At 39.6% G+C, this 18,018-nt stretch overlaps 1 protein-coding gene across 5 annotated transcripts in view; it reads left to right on the forward strand.

The window, feature by feature from the left end:
- Positions 1 to 18,018, forward strand: part of LOC129729306 (GATA-binding factor C-like) — a 320,588-nt gene that overhangs the window by 132,045 nt on the left and 170,525 nt on the right. The window lies entirely within an intron of this gene.

An 18,018-nucleotide genomic window follows, 5' to 3' on the forward strand; every position in this document is an offset into this window, starting at 1 on the left:
GTAGCAAAAAGGGCAATTTAAGAGGCACCCTCGAAGGAAAAGCAATAGAGTGGAGCTTTTCGGTACTCGAATATCACGTTCCATTCTAGGAAAATGCGAAAGCATAATTATCATTTACCAGTTGCTGCTCGGTATAGATTGCGAAGGACTGGTACACGGTTGCAATTGGTACCAACAACAGTTGTAATAATTATCATTAGGAGCGGTTATTCAGTTGTTTCTGTAGATGTCAAACTTTATCCACACCCCCACCAAGAATGGCTGGAAAAAGTCGTCAAATTGTATCATTTTCGTTTTTTGCTAGGCCGTGAGTTTCGGTATTCAATTATCATAAATTATAGCAAATTATGTAATATACATTTGTAATGCTTTCTGTTGGAAGTATTAGCTGGCACGCTTTCCGTGTGCGTGTTTGACCCATTTCGAAATAAACTAGGGCTTCATTAGGGAGGCATTGATTTCATGTGTTCCTGGAAAATTTAAATAACTCATTCGCTTTTCTAAATCAGTTACTGAATAGCAGAAAACGAGAAAACTTGAAAAATGATTCAGTTGCACAAAAAAATAGATTATTTCCAGTCACGAGAGAAAGGACACGCGATTTTGGACCTGTCAAAAGTAACAGCTCAGAATCACATTTTTCGCTGTTCCTCGTATCTCCGAATATCATTTAATATCGGCTGGATCACATATATGAAAAATTCATCAATTTTCTGCCGATTGCCGCTACAACCTGTTGGGAGGTCGATCTGTCTGGGCACAAATCTTGAAATTCGTCAATTTATGATGAAGGCAGTTACGAAAAGCCGATTCTGAGGAAACAATATACGGCCAGTACTTCCGAATTGAGCGAGGGGGTTTCCAATGATTTTTTATATCATGAAGGAATGGTAAAATTGTTCCAAGACAGTATTTGACGATTTCATAAAGTTAGATTTAAGTTACTCGTCCGGTTAGAATAACGATCATAATTATTTTAATTGTCATTAAAATATTTATAATTTCACAAATTGCTAGTGTCAAATTATTCAGAGATGAAAAAATAACAAGAATAAACACTTTTTAAGTCACAGCATTAATAGCAATAATTTATCGGTTACACACACAAGCACTTACAAATTCGCACGCACCTTTAGTCACATGGAAATTTCACTTGGACAAAATTGTAAATTCTGTCTCTAAGCCCCTCGTGCACATCCCAAGCACAGCAAACAAGAAATAAATTTTGTTGACGTTTCGCCGCTGTTGTTGGCCGTGTTATCCAAAGGAGCACTCTTCGGGCAGGCAGTCTCTATGATAAATTGACTGCGATCGGTATCTGCACGAGTTTGGAATGTACAAAAGCGCAAATATGAAAATAAAAACAAACACTACTGCAACGACGATGAACGGTGTCATCCGCGGAAAGAATATGCAATAAACAAAAAAAAATCCGTGTGATTCAAGCCGATTCCAAACGTGTGGGATAGTGTTCTTGTAGCAGTTTATGTTTCCCTTCGCCTCATAAGAGAACAGGGATGAAAGAGTGAAGGGATTCCTCACCTCTAACCCACTAACGACCCGCAACTCTGGCCAAGTCTTGAATCGTGCTAAGATGCGACAAGAAGTCTGCTACATTTCCGTTATCTTCCAAGATGATTCCCTCGTGCTCTCCCCGCGGCTCGTGTTCTTGCTCACCTTAACTACATCAATCGCATTAACAATACAGCATTTATACACATGTATTATGAGATGTATCGAATCTAAACGGGACAGAAACACCATCGAGTAAAGCCAAACAGAATGAAAAGAGACGGAAATATCGCATCATAAATTTTGATGCATAATTCTTCGCACGGATTCACACGGGAGAGGAGTTGGACCAGGAAAAACGCTGAATCAAAAATTCATCTCTGGAATATCGAAACTTATCCTGTTTTTTGCGTCCACAGTGTCATCCCGCGTACAGCACATACCTTGAAGCTCAACTAGAAGCTGGCAGTATAAAAACGGTCCGAATTGATGCGCATTGTCTTTCGCGCAGTTATTTATTATTTATTTATTTTTAATATTTATATGATTTCACCATTGTGTTCTTTTTGCACACGCTTTTCTGTGCTTGCCATTCTGAAGCATTGTTCCGTGAAAATACTGGCGCACGGTCACCGTTCGGGACCGGGCTGTCTGCTATGAACGACCAGTCAGTGTGCTGAACCGTATTGGTACTCCTGAGAGCCTGGAATCGAGATTTATTGCCGCGTCGTGCCTCCAACAGGACAGTGTACTGCATGCAGGCAGTGGCCGTGTGGTCTGCCTGGTCTGAATCCTGCCAATGGCCGGCCTCCCGGGGTGTGTTCAGCGTTGCCGTCGAGCGTGGTTTTATCGAGAATTTGAAAATTGGACCGGGATGTTCCCATCGGCAAGGCGGAAACGTTTTAAACTATAGCTTTGAATGTACGCAATACTCTACTCTTGAAATTTGATTTAAGAATTTTTCACTTTATACTTGCCAAGTTATTTAAAATAATGTTCTTTAACATAAAAAAAACTCTATTTGGCACCATAAATTGTTTATGTGCAAATCAAATACCGATTCAATGATGAAATGCCTAGTGTATAAATTATTGCTGAACCTTTTAATTATTTTAGCGTACACAGTTTACTTTGCATTTTCACTCAATTAGCTTACTGCCACGAGATACCCATCAATAAAAAAATAATAATAAAACCATCAGTCGAAACAGCCACGAGTACGGCCTTTTATCGCTCTTTCTATAGTAGTGATGAAAAAAAAATTACATCTGTCTTTAAATTTGCTTTGGGAGAATTAAATGGAATACTCCCACTCATGTGCACTCACGATCTCACACTCGTAAAGCAAAGCAAAGCCTTGGTGCTACATTCCGATTCGGAACTCGACCTTCTGTTTATTATACACTTCTTCGCACTTCTTCTTGACTTCGCAGCCAACTGTTAAGTGTACAGGACAATTGCGGGACAAGCCCTACAATATTACTGAAACAAACAGTTTTCTTGCGCTGAAACTCGAACCTACGACGACTGGCATGTTAGGCCAGCATCGTACCTCGAGACCAACTGGGAAAACTGCGATCTCATACTCACACGCAAACTCATACTTCTACTCAACCACACAATTTGTTTTAAAAAGTAAATAAATTGTTTTCGGAAAGGTCGCAAGAGTTTCCAATAAGTTTTTAAAGCCATTTTTCGATTAATATTTTTGAGGTATACAAAAAAAAGTTACAAGATTTGTTACTGTTTGTTTGTATATCCTACTCAGGCGTCAAACTTCTTCGCATAGCTGAGCAACTCAAAATTTCGCAATTTCAAGTTTTTGTCGATAACCAATGGCTAAAGCTTATTGACTTCGTTCAACAAACGCCCACTTCAAAATACTCTTTCCTATTTAGCGTTTGAGTTTGAGTTTTTTAAAAGTTTTAGCTTATCATTAACAGAGATGCAAGTATTTTCCGGAACACTAGAACATTCTTAGACTTAATAAAATCAAATATTCACATACACACACAAAATTAACAAACATCATTTGATGTGGCAACGATTCTGGCAACACTGGCAGCGCCTAGCAGTGCATCGATAGAAGTGTTGACAGAGCCGCCTTATGTGCAAATCTCTCGTCGCGCGGATCGCACTGTTTCATTCGGCAAGGACCTCCTGGATCTTGAATTTATTACATTATAAGTTTTGCCAATTTCTTTCCGCTACGCAAGAAACACCGTGGCCTAAAACGCTGAGGTTTCCACCCTTTTCCCCCGCATCATCCGATCGAACCCGATGCCGAAGATGTTGAATGGGAATCGAAGATTTTTATTATTTTTTATGATATATTAAAACGCTATAAATAATGGATGAGTTGCGAAGGCTCTTGCTGTAGAAGGTCTGTCGGCTCGGATCGGGCCATCATCGATCGTAAACGGTTGACTGATTTGAATTGAATTAGATTTATGCGGCGCGAGAATCGGCTACTAAAATTCTGATAGATAACACTCGATCGAGTGGTATGCCAGTTGACTTGCATTTTTTATCACTTGTGTGGCTAATATAATTGCGAAAAATATATTATAAATATATCCATCATTTATATGAAACAAGACAATATGTTACTTATAAAAAGTATGGCTTGTGAACACACAAGTTTAGTCTTCTCTGTTTCTATAAACCAATTATTAATTGTTACAACAAATTTTTAATCCTCATCTTCAAATGTATATCAATGCACTAAGCGCGAAGCGAGTGTGAAACTGCGATATTTCAACCAATCACCGACACTCGGAATTGTGAATCTCAGCGCCACCCAGAAGCGAACCGCAAATGGCAATCAAGAAATGCATTGATGGCCGATTCGGTACTCTTTTCCATGACACCCGCGATGGTCAAAGATCTGAAACCAGAGCCGGTAGCCTGGTTGGCACCTATCAATCATTGCACCGGAGAATTATTCCAGCGAACAAAAGAATTGCTTCACTGTCGGAAAATTTAAATCAACTGAATTTTTCTACTCGTTCCATCCTTCAGCTACCAATGAAACCATACTGACAGGCAGGTTACTTTGGATCTGTAGAATTTTCGGATCGCTTAGTGGTATGGTGACAAACGCGATGTGAAGCGAAGTCAAGAATACAATGGACTTATCGGCTGGTGGCCACGTTTCACGCTTTTCTTACGAAACCGGATCACCAATGAATGCGTTTTTCTCCAGAAGGCGCTATTCTGTCTGTCTGTGATCGCAGAGATCTTGAATCTGTAGTTCTGTTTCACTTGTAGCGGATTTTCGAACGTTTGATTAGGTCGTCGCGAATAAACGAGTGCATGCGAAGATATGCTCAATGACTGACCACTTACTGGGGAAAACAAACCAGAGCTACAGTTTTGTATCCGTATCACACCAATTGTCGCGCCCTAATTGTAACGGAATCTCGAGCGTTCGTTACGCCAGCTATATCTTCAGAGAAATTTCTGCTACTCTTTCCTTTCGTTGATTCATTTTTTGATTTTACCTTTCGGCCACCTCGGCGTATGCAATGCAGGGGCACCGTCGCATCAACCGACAGCCTCTCCCGAAACGTGCAAATAAATCACTTCACCCTGTTCATCGGCCGCGTGGGTAAATCAATCTCGTCAAAAATCAGACATGACAGTTACTTCCTCAGCAGGTATATACGGCGTATTGACAGCGACAACGTTAAGCTCCGGAGCCTCGTTGCAGCGCTCCGAATATCGATGTGAAGCGATAATAATAAATAATAAATAATTATGATAATAATAATATGATCGACCACAAACTCTCCATCTCGATCGCTCCCTGGTATGTTCTTTATGATCGTTCGGTACACTTTTCGGGTATTATGTAAGTATGCAGCGAGAATTCTTCACAGAGTTGCCAATGGTAAAATGAATTGCTAACAAAAACGTGAACTTAATTGACTAGGCGTAAATCTGTTTTTATTAAAAGGATTTTTAGGTAGAACTACGCCTATATTTACTATCCTAGGGTAAATCCTGTAAAAGCGAAAATGAAACCGCCAGAGATGTTACGTCAGATTTTAAACGGTTATAACTGTTTATCCACATAATGAATTTAATAATAAAATATAGAACCATCTTACGATATGATAGTTATCTGTTCAATGTTTAGTAGTGAAATGAGTAAAAAATTTCAAACTCATGTACAATGGTACAAAAACTACGGAACGCTAAAAATCCAGATTTTTGACCCCCTCCCAACCCCTACGTAGCGATTAGTAACGTTCAGCATGACCCCCTTCTAAAATTACGTAACGCTGAATCCCCTAAAATTTTCGATTTCGAAAGAAAGTTACCACCCCTCCCCCATATGTAATAATGGTGCTTATTACGGGAGTCACTTCACGGTGAGAAATATTTCACTCTCACGTTCACTTCACTTTTTTAGACCTTTTACCGATTTCACCTCAACTGAGGTGACAAAATTCACCTCCGTGGAGCGAGATTGACAGTGAAGTTAAATTGAGAATAGGACAAGTGAAATGAGATTGTTGTTGTTGATCAAAAATCTCTAAGTCCCAGTAAGTCGTTTTTTCCGTTTTTTTAGATAACACCAGATCTTGTCGTGTTCTGCATTTCCAAAACATTCGGCATCAAAAAAAAAATATTTTTTTTGGTATCGAAAATTTCCTGAACTAATTTGCATTTTTTTCATTGAAATGAAAAAATGAAAATTTGACCGCTTCAAGGCACGGATCAAATTCTGATTCGTTTCGTTACTGAAGAATAAATGCAATATTTACCATTAGATCACAAATCGATCAACTTTAAGACTTATGGTATCTTCGTGGAATCATTTCACTGTTCAAAATGGTCGTGAAATAATTCCACGCGAACGTCGCCTTTTCCATTCTCACTTCACTGATATGACACTCATAATAACCCAGATTCCGCGGAAGATGTCACTTTGCGACGTTTTTCTCACTTACGTGAGTCCCGTAGTAAGATTTTGTTCACTTCACTCTGATTTCACCGTGAAGTGACTCCCGTAATAAGCACCAATAAGTAACAATTAGTAATGCAAACTCAACCACCTCCCCCCTTCTTATGCGCTACGTAATTTGTGCACAACGCCTGACGTGCGAGCACGCTATGCACAGACGTCAAGAGTTGAACCGACCACGTAACATCCTATGTTTGCCTAGGCTAGACCGATTTGATGTCCTGAAGGTACAGCTTGTTTCAAAATCAAACAATATTTCTGACTTGGGACTACGTCTTTGTTTTCTATACTGGTATGCATTCTGTAAAATTGGTGATGAACTGGCAAATGTTGCGACAGATTTCAAACGATAATAACAGCATAACCACATGATGGTTAACAATAACCAATATGTTGTTGGATAGATAAAATGTTGAATAATTTTGTATTACGCTAGTTATCATTATTTTTTCGTTGCAGAGCAGTAAAAATCGATGAAAAGTGTCAAGGACAAATTTACGCGAACAATGACCCAATTACATGCGAGCATTCCTAGCACAGACATCATGAATGAACACCAACCATTCCCTGTGATATTCTCTTTATCAATATTAAAAAAAAAACTGACAGAGTCTCCCCGTCCCAATAGGTAATTTAATTTTTGCTTCCATGAATATAGACTAATTTGATGTCTCGAAGGTGAAGGTTTTTCGAAAAGTTTGAAACAACCCCTTTTCTTGAACAATTTCTAAACCTGCTGTTAGAGCGTAATAGAAACTGATGTCTTGAAAGAAAACATGCTGGTAAAAGCAACAGCACCGTAGAGTTTGTGTGGAGCAGAGCGCTGCTAGTTTCTCGTTGTCTATCATTGCAGCTAGCACGACTTCTATTCGCGTGCAATCAAAACTGCAATGCTGCTACTGATGGTGATTGAAAGTTTACCTCATGAATACGATTACCATAAAAGCCATAAATTACTCAACAAAAATTGAACATTTTATTACATGATATCGAACGAGCCAGCGAAAGCTCGTAAATTTTTGATCCATTTACTAAGATCAGAACCTTTTTTTTTTACATTTCAACATTGTTGGATCTTTTTTTATTTTTAACTTTACAAATAAAATAATACAGTGCTTTTTCGATTTTATTAACAGTCGTTTTTATCACTACTCGCCAAATTCACGCTCGATTTTCTCACGCTTTTTTTTCGTTTTTATCACGCTTTTTCAAAAAAAAAATCTAAATCAAACATAATGTACTTCCTGTCGATTCCGCGTCGAACACTCGACAGAAACGGACGTGCAAAGTGGTCGTTCTATTACAATCCGGTCCGTGTGTACGAATAGCCAAACAAAAGAGTGTATTATTCGCGCTAAGGGCCAACTAGATTGTGAGTTGTGTCGATACGTTCTGTACCCGGCTCACAACCTTGGCTGTATTGGTGCAAAATACCAGCTGCAGTTTTGATCTGTGCACCGTGAATAGATCTTTTTAATCCAAGCCCATCAGTTGACAGTCGAGTCCGTGTCGCTGTGCTGAGTGATCTCACACCCGGCTCACTGCTGGTGGCTGTATTGGTGCTGCTGTACTGGTGCCGCTGGCTGCTTTGGGTGCAGCTTCGAACAATCGGACAACCACTGCTGGAAGGAAGAAGTAAAGAGGTACGTGTTCTTGTCGGCGCTAGTGCGCTAGTGCGCTACATTTAGCGCAATGGATATAGATCCCTCGCCTCCCGTGCCACCATCCCCGAACCCCCCTGACCCTGACCCTTCTGTTATCCCCTCCCCTGTTCATTCTCCAGTCCCCCTCGCCCCAGGCTTTACCCGGACGGATCTCAACAGGGCAGCTATACTGTTTATTTTCGTCCAAAGGCAGGAGTGAATTCAAAGCGTTTAAACATACTGCAAATTGCTAAAGACCTGACGAAGGGGTACAAGGCCGTGACCGAAATTTCCAAGGTTCGACCTAACAAGCACCGTGTCGTGGTCAGTGATCTGGCACAGGCCAATGCTATCGCTTGCTCTGAGCTCTTCACACGCGAGTATCGCGTCTACATACCCGCACGAGACGTGGAGATCGACGGTGTCATAACCGATTCGAGTCTGTCTGTCGAGTGTATCCTAAAAAGCGCAACCGGTTGCTTCAAAAATACCGAAACACAGGCGAAGATTTTGGATTGTAAGCAATTGCGGTCCATGTCTCTCGTCGGCGGTAAAAAAGTTTACACTCCGTCAGACTCGTTTCGCGTTACGTTTGCCGGATCTGCACTCCCTAGCCACGTCTCGATCGACCGGGTTCGTCTGCCTGTGCGATTGTATGTACCCCGTGTTATGAATTGCACCAATTGCAAGCAGTTAGGCCACACAGCCGCCTACTGCTGCAATAAGGCACGATGTAGCAAGTGTGGGGAGACTCATGCGGAAGATTCTTGCAGTGTTAATGCTGAAAAATGTATTCACTGTGGGGAAAACCAGCATGAGCTCTCCACATGCCCGGTGTACATGCAGCGCAGAGATAAAATCAAGCGGTCACTTAAGGAGCGTTCAAAGCGTTCTTACGCTGAGATGCTGAAGAAGACCGTGACCACTTCTACCATAACATCCCTCTGATGAAACCGATTCTGACGATTCATCAGCGGGAACATCTTATGCCAATCCTGGGGAGTCTAGGAAGAGGAAAAATGTTTCTTCTCCTAAACTTCCCCGTAAAGGTCCTAAGATTTCCCAAAGTGTAATGAAAAGTACGAACAAACCAAACAGTGCTGCGGAAAAACCGAAGCAAACTCCTCCTGGGCTTGCAAATTTAAAGTCCCAGAAGGAGTTCCCAGCACTGCCAGGAACATCTAAAACCCCAGTTGTTCCTTTTGCACATCCAGTTGAGGAAACAAACTCTGGATTAGTGAAATTTTCTGACATTGTGGACTGGATTTTTGAAAATTTCAATGTACCCGATCCAATTAAAATTTTTCTTACAGCATTCCTCCCAACAGTTAGATCATTTTTGAAGCAGTTGACTGCCCAATGGCCCCTCCTTTCAGCGATTGTATCCTTCGATGCCTAATTCAACTGCGTATATGAAGGATTCTATCTCTGTCTTACAGTGGAATTGTAGAAGTATTTTACCAAAAATTGATTCGTTTAAAGTTTTGATAAATAAAAACAAATGCGATGCATTTTCCCTTTGTGAAACTTGGCTTACTTCAAATGTTGATCTCAACTTCCATGATTTTAATATTATTCGCCTTGATCGAGACACCCCATATGGAGGAGTACTTTTAGGGATTAAAAAGTGCTATTCTTTCTATCGTATTAACCTCCCCTCGATTCCAGGCATCGAAGTTGTCGCATGTCAAATGACAATACAAGGTAAAGAGCTTTGTATTGCCTCAATATATATTCCTCCCAGAGCACAGGTTGGGCAACGGCTGCTCTTTGATTTAATAGAACTTCTTCCCTCGCCACGTTTGATTTTGGGAGACTTCAACTCTCATGGCGTGGCTTGGGGTTCCCCATACAATGATAACCGCTCCTCTTTAATCTATAACCTTTGCGATGACTTCGACATGACTATTTTAAACAACGGTGAAATGACACGTATCCCGAAACCTCCAGCGCGCCCAAGCGCTTTGGATCTATCCTTATGTTCGACGTCGCTACGGTTGGATTGCACATGGAAGGTTATCCTTGATCCTCACGGTAGCGACCATTTGCCTATTCTTATTTCAATTAATAACGGGTCAACTCGCATGCGACCAATTGACATTCCGTATGACCTCACACGGAATGTCGATTGGAAGTTATACGAGGAAATGATTTCAAAAGCGGTCGAGTCGATTCAACATCATCCACCACTTGAAGAATACAACCTCCTCGCGGGCTTGATTCTCGACGCCGCGTTGCAAGCCCAAACGAAGAAATATCCCGGCGTAACGATCAAAGAACGGCCTCCCACTCCGTGGTGGGACCAAGAGTGCTCCGATGTCTACACGCAAAGATCCGACGCGTATCTGGCCTTCCGGGATACAGACGATGCCGACGACTTTAAACGTTATTCGGAGCTTGATACCAAGTTTAAAAGCTTGACTAAGGCAAAGAAACGCGGATATTGGCGTCGGTTCGTAAACGAGACGTCGAGGGAGACATCAATGAGCACTCTTTGGAACACAGCCCGAAGAATGCGGAATCGCGTAACGGTCAACGAAAGCGAGGAGTCTTCAAGTCGGTGGATATTTGATTTTGCCAGGAAAGTATGTCCGGACTCTGTTCCTGAGCAAAACATTGTTCGCGATGCGTCTCCGGGCCACGACGCGATTGAATCACCTTTTACGATGGCAGAATTTTCAGTTGCCCTCCTGTCCTGTAACAATAACGCGCCTGGGTTAGATAGAATCAAATTCAACTTGTTGAAGAATCTACCCGGCAATGCCAAGAGGCGCTTGTTGAACTTGTTCAATAAGTTCCTGGAGCAAAATATTGTACCGCAGGATTGGAGGCAAGTGAAGGTGATCGCCATCCAAAAACCAGGGAAACCAGCTTCTGATCACAACTCTTATAGGCCGATTGCAATGCTATCCTGTATCCGGAAATTGATGGAAAAAATGATACTCCGTCGTTTAGACCATTGGGTCGAATCAAATGGTCTACTATCAGATACTCAATTTGGCTTCCGCCGTGCCAAAGGGACGAATGATTGTCTTGCGTTGCTTTCAACAGATATTCAGCTGGCGTATGCTCGCAAAGAACAAATGGCGTCTGCGTTCTTGGACATTAAGGGGGCTTTTGATTCCGTTTCTATTGACATTCTTTCGGGTAAACTTCACCGACAAGGATTTTCTCCAATTTTGAACAATTTTTTGCACAATTTGTTGTCCGAAAAGCACATGCATTTTACGCACGGCGATTTGGCAACTTTTCGCATTAGCTACATGGGTCTTCCCCAGGGCTCATGTTTAAGCCCCCTTCTTTACAACTTTTATGTAAATGACATCGACGAATGTCTGGCAAACTCATGCACGATAAGACAACTTGCAGACGACAGTGTAATCTCTGTTACAGGACCCAAAGCTGACGATTTGCAAGGACCATTGCAAGATACCTTGGACAATTTGTCTGCTTGGGCTTTACAGCTAGGTATCGAATTCTATCCGGAGAAGACTGAGATAGTAGTTTTTTCTAGGAAGCATGAACCTGCTCAGCTTCAAACACAATTAATGGGTAAAACGATTTCTCAGGTTTTGGTACACAAATATCTTGGTGTCTGGTTCGACTCTTAAGGCACCTGGGGTTGTCACGTGAGGTATCTGATGAAAAAATGTCAGCAAAGAGTGAATTTTCTTCGTACAATAACCGGACAATGGTGGGGAGCCCACCCAGGAGACCTTATAAGGCTTTACCAAACAACGATATTGTCTGTTATTGAATACGGGTGTTTCTGCTTCCGCTCCGCAGCAAACACACATTTGATCAAACTGGAGCGAATACAATATCGTTGTTTGCGTATCGCCTTAGGTTGCATGCAGTCGACCCATACGATGAGTTTGGAGATCTTAGCTGGAGTGCTACCATTGAAAACCGCTTCTGGAGCCTGTCTTCTCGTATTCTTATCAAATGTGAGGTCTTGAACCGTCCCGTGATTGAAAATTTTGAAAGGTTAATCGAACTTAATTCTCAAACCCGTTTTATGACATTGTATTTCAATCACATGTCCCAAAATATTAACCCTTCTTCGAATATTCCAAATCGTGTCGACTTATCAAATACTTCTGATTCTACTGTGTTTTTCGATACATCCATGATAGAAGAAACTCGTGGAATCCCGGATCATTTACGCGTGCAGCAGATCCCCAAAATTTTTTCCAATAAATATCGAAACATCAACTGCGACAATATGTACTACACTGACGGATCACTTCTTGATGGGTCCACTGGCTTAGGTATCTTCAATAACAATTTAACCGTCTCCCATAAGCTCGATAATCCTGCTTCTGTTTACGTCGCAGAATTAGCTGCAATTCAGTACACCCTAGGGATTATCGAAAAAATGCCCACGGACCATTATTTCATCTTTACGGACAGTCTCAGTTCCATTGAGGCTCTCCGATCGATGAAAGATGCTAAGCACTCTCCGTATTTCCTGGGGAAAATACGGGAACATCTGAGTGCTTTATCCGAAAAATCTACCCAGATTACCTTAGCGTGGGTCCCTTCTCACTGCTCGATACCGGGTAATGAGAAAGCGGACTTTTTGGCTAAGGTGGGCGCAACAAACGGTGATATTTATGAAAGACCAATTACCTTTAATGAATTTTTCGCATTTGTACGTCAGAATACGATCATCAGTTGGCAAAATTCTTGGACCAAGGGGGAACTGGGAAGGTGGTTACATTCCATAATCCCCAAGGTATCGACGAACCCGTGGTTCAAGGGGTTGGATGTAGGTCGGGATTTCATTTGCGTGATGTCCCGGCTTATGTCCAATCACTATAGATTTGACGCGCATCTCCGTCGTGTTGGGCTCGGGGAGAGTGGTATCTGTGCCTGTGGTGAAGGTTATCACGACATAGAGCACGTTGTTTGGTCATGCCCTGTACACCGTGACGCCAGGTCTAGATTAGTAGCTTCCCTGCAGGCCGAAGGTAGGCAGCCGGCTGTTCCTGTTCGTGATGTCTTGGCGAGCCGTGACCTATCCTACATGTCCCTTATATACGTTTTCCTGAAATCCATCCACGCCCCAGTTTAGTCCTATCCCCTTCCGCCTACATCCAACCAAACGACAAGAACACGTTAAGACCCCGGATCTGGAAACAGCAACTAGACCCGCACGATACTCTCAGGCCCCGAGGGAGACAACCCAATATGCCAGTCCGTAATATCTTGGCCCAGCAGCGGAACATATTCAATATGCTGCTTACCTATGGCGATGGAAAACCATCAAACAACAAATCAGTGCTTTTCATGCAAAACATTCTAGCTTAAGTTAGATTTAGTTTCAGCCCGTAGTCGGCAGCGAGGATAAAAAAATTTGCTTTTAGTTATTAAGATACTTTAGAAAGTAAGCTACCAGATATAATTGGCGCCGTTAAACATTGAATTGTATTTGTGCCGTGTCAAATAAACTATAGATGAGGAAAAAAAATGTACTTCCAGTTGTAAAAAGGTGTATTCGAAACATCATTTCCACTTGTTCCTTGATGTATAAGTTTATGAACTCAATTTATTTTATAAATTTTCTGGGGAAACCAAGTTTCATATCTGTTACAATATATTTGTGTCATAATTTTGAGAAAAATGAACCGTAAAATACGTATTTCATTGACTTTTGAGCAAAATTTACGTATTATTCGAGCAGTTGAGAAAGAAAACTATTAACAGCTTAAAAAGCCCTACAGTTTGGTGCTCATAGGACGCGGATTTAAAAATTATATAATCTAGCGGCTCCACAATTTCACATAAATCAGCATCAGCATCTCCTAGCTTTACAAAAGAATGGGCAGTACAAATCATATTGATATTGCTTGTATAATTGCCGTGAGAAAGTTCGCGAAATTTCTGTGGAGAAAAATATTATAAACTAATTTTTTTTTTAATTTCTTTGTATCCGGAACTTATATTCCATTTAATTATAAAAGTGCATCATTTTACTCAAAATACTATACATTTCAATTAAATCCAACACAAAAAATACATTTTTTATCATTTCGCTAAATTCACGGTTTCGACAAATTCACGGTGAAATTTTTTTTGACCGTGATAAAATCGAAAAAGCATTGTATACCTATATTATTCTATGTCTCCGTAGTACAGTGAATGTAATTGTTGGCAAATAGAACAAACTTGTGAAACAAAAAACAAAAATGAAACTTTTTGAACATTAACTTTGTTGTAATTGTTAAATGTTGTTTGCACCAAAAAAAACACTCAGGCAATGAAGTTATTTCCCGGGTAATCAAATATATTTATATATAATTATATAAATTAAAAAAATGAAGGGGAGGCTGAGAATTCCAATACGCAACTCACTGAACAAACGAATTTATTTTGTCTGTAATTACAGTGTTTAGTCCCACGGTACCATTTCATACAATCCTAGGGCAATTTAATTATTTGGAGATCGATTTTTCTTAAAGCTGATATCTTTAATGAAAATGTGCTTTTTCAAATTGCAACATTTTGTGAACAGGTATTCCTCGTTATATTTAATCATGGTTTTATTATAATGAGTTCACCTGAAAAAGTGACCTTCAATAATGTTTTGTACATGATTTGAAGTTATAGTAACCGTACTTTTCATCAAATACTTTTATTGTTTGAAAATCGATCACGTTATAACGAGGAATACCTGTAGGTCATTTAAGTTTTTTCCGCCTTTGTTTACATGTTTTTAAACAGAAAAATATATTTATCGAAACTTACGACCGTGTTCAATGAAAAGTTGTTCTGTGAAACAAGAAAAAAAATATCAATCAAGTTTAATCTAACTTGATAAGAATATTTTGATATTTTTCTTGATCTACAAGATTACCGGGATTAACCTATACAGATGTAGAAAGTACCTAAAATCTCCTTAAAACGCTCAAACTCAAAATCTGAGTAGATATCTTTTTTTTTTCATCTATTATCTGAGTAAAGATGCTGTATCTACCGGATAACGAAGCAAAAGTTAAACTAAAACCTACAAGCGTCTATAGTACTTTAGTTTAACTCCAAGGAAAAGTCTTAACACAAAAAAGTAAGGTTTTTTTTTTATTTTTTGTGTAGTAAACTTTTCATAATTTTTGACAATTTGCAATTATGCAGGTCGTTTATAGAAACAATTGTTTCGAAGATACTATTGAGCTAGGATGGAGGTGAAAGGCGCTAGGGAATTAAGTTCCACTTTCTGCCAATTTTCCAAGTTTGAGATTTGAGAATCTATTTCTAGAGAAAATATCATCAATAAAAGAACCTTTCACTCGATACCTTAGTTGGAGCTCAAAAATCGAAATGGTAAAAAACTGTTTTTTCTTGATGTCCAAGCAACTGGCAACACTTTTTGTCAAAATTTATATACAGATCTCGTTCGATTTTGGCACGGTTCAATTTTGGCAACATTTATAAGCAAATGGGAACGTTTTTGTCTCTACTTCTTACAAAGACTGTAACTCGAGTTTTGCATATAACACCTCTGAGTGATAAGTGTTTTCCAATTTATTGTTGAGAATGGGCTCGGTTAAAAAAATAATGACAGCTGTCACATTTTTTCGTAAATCTCGGTTCACCAAACTGAAATTTCGGCACAATAGATCCGAAATCCGAGATTTCAATTAGGTTAGGTAAATTACCGGCAAAAAATTTTAGGTGTGTGAGAAAACTTCACTTCGATTCTCAACTCGAATTTTCATCATAACTCGAATTTTCGGTATTATGACTTCGGAGTGAAAAGTGTTTTCTGTGTAAAATTTTCTCAGAAAATCGATGAAAGTATTTGAAATCAAAATGTACTCATTTGCCGAAAAATGTAATTCAACGTTTCAAACGCAAAAAGGACATATCTGGCAACACTGCCGCCTAGAATTAAAACATATATTTTGGATTGCCTTTTTTGACGTAGGACTACGTCGTTGTTGATTACGTTTTGTGAAATTGAAAATGAAACTGGCAAATGTTGCGTCAGATTTCAAACGATTATAGCAAGCGAACGACTTAATGCATCTTAGTCATTTATGTGTCGGTGTATAGATAAAATGTGTAACAATTGTTTGATATAATGTTTAACATTGTTGCTTTACTGCTTAATGGTGAAAAAAGGTGGAAAGTTCCAAGGTCAAGCTTTCCCATACATTTCCCTTGCTATTGGTTTGCTTCCCGAGCACGGATAACAATACATGAACGAAATATATTCCACTGCCTACATATGTTGACTCAACAAAGTGTTTTGGTTTGGTTATCTTTCTCTAAGCTGCGTGGCCACGCCCTAATGGCGAAAATCTACTCTGAACTCGATACAAAAGACTGCGTGTAGAAAATTCAGCTTTAGTCTAGTTTGACACAAAATAGCGAGTGGAGTATAGCTGTTAGAGGTACGCGACATTGAGAAACGATAGCTGCATACGGGTCAAATTCCAGGCACTGCGGAGCATGTTACCTTTATTTTGCATACGGCAGCAACAGATACCATCGTACGCTGCAGGATATTCAGCTGGCACAGCTACTGGAGGGCACAGCGAAGAGCAAACTTTATTATGCGCGGTCAAGCAATATATTCCATGCTACCGATGGTGCGATTATCAGCGTTCTGTAACACGAATTTCTAACTGAAGATTATGGAATCGGTTCTTTTCAGAACTATTGATGCTTGAAGATAAAAGTTATGAGAATTTTCGCAACTACTACTAGTGTAAAATTTTCATTTATTCATGCATCGTTAGTTTTACAGTAACGACCATCAAATATAAACGGTAGTGTTGCCTATGAACAGTCACCATACGTCACCATTTCATACAACCCCTAGGGCTGTATACCTTGTAGTATTTTTCAAAGTGCAATCTTCAAAATACACAGTGCAACAAAAATTTACTTTTTTTCTGCTTTGGCTTCTATGTAGGATTTTTTTAAGAAGTTTGATGCAAAAATGAATTTCTCTGAGTTTAGACACATTTCACCTTAAGGTGCAACAATGGCGCCATTTTGAAGTTTTGAGAAATCAAAAATTTTCAAAGTTTTTTCGACGCCATTTAGTTTTAAAGCCAAATATCAAAACGCTAAGAGTTTGTCCACATATAAGCATCTTCTTGTCCATCTTTTGAAAAAACCCTAATCGGACAAAAACTGAGCTCAAAACGATGATTCTACGAAAACGGTTTTGGCATGATTTCAGTATATTTCACAAAGCAAATCAATATCGAGTATGTAGAGCATCAATGGTAATGCGCTAATATCTAAAAGTGGTAGTCAAATAATGCCGTATATTTTGGTAAAATCGATATGTTACTGACATTTCTGATTTCTGAGACTTTTTTACTCAATATGACTATCACTTTTAAATATTAGCGCATTACCATTAATGCTCTACATATTCGATATTATTATGCCTTGTGAAATATACTAAAACCATGCCAAAACCCTTTTCGTAGAATCACCGGTTTGAGCTCAGTTTTTGTCCGATTTAAGATTTTAAAGATTGGTAATATGATGCTAATATGTGTACAAACTTTTAGAATTTTGATATTAGTCTTTAAAACAAAATGTTGTCGAAAAAAATATCAAAAATTTCCGATTTCTCAAAAATAGTGCCCAAATTAAATTTCAGACAGCCTTCGCAAAAATCACACTGAAGACCGTCTAAAAAACTAGCGGGTTAAGATGAAATGGGTCCAAACTCGGGGAAATTCATTTTTGCTTCAAACTACATCAAAAAATCACACATAGAAGCCAAAGGAAAAAAATGGTTGCACTGTGATATCAATTGAAATATCCGGTGACATAAAAAAAGGAAAATTGCATAGAACCAGGAGAAATTGGACTTTATTTTTAAAAATGCTGTAACTCGAGTTTCGCTCATTACACCGATTGCGA

This window comes from Wyeomyia smithii, chromosome 1 (assembly GCF_029784165.1).
Source record: "Wyeomyia smithii strain HCP4-BCI-WySm-NY-G18 chromosome 1, ASM2978416v1, whole genome shotgun sequence".
Classification (NCBI taxonomy): Eukaryota; Metazoa; Arthropoda; class Insecta; order Diptera; family Culicidae; genus Wyeomyia; species Wyeomyia smithii.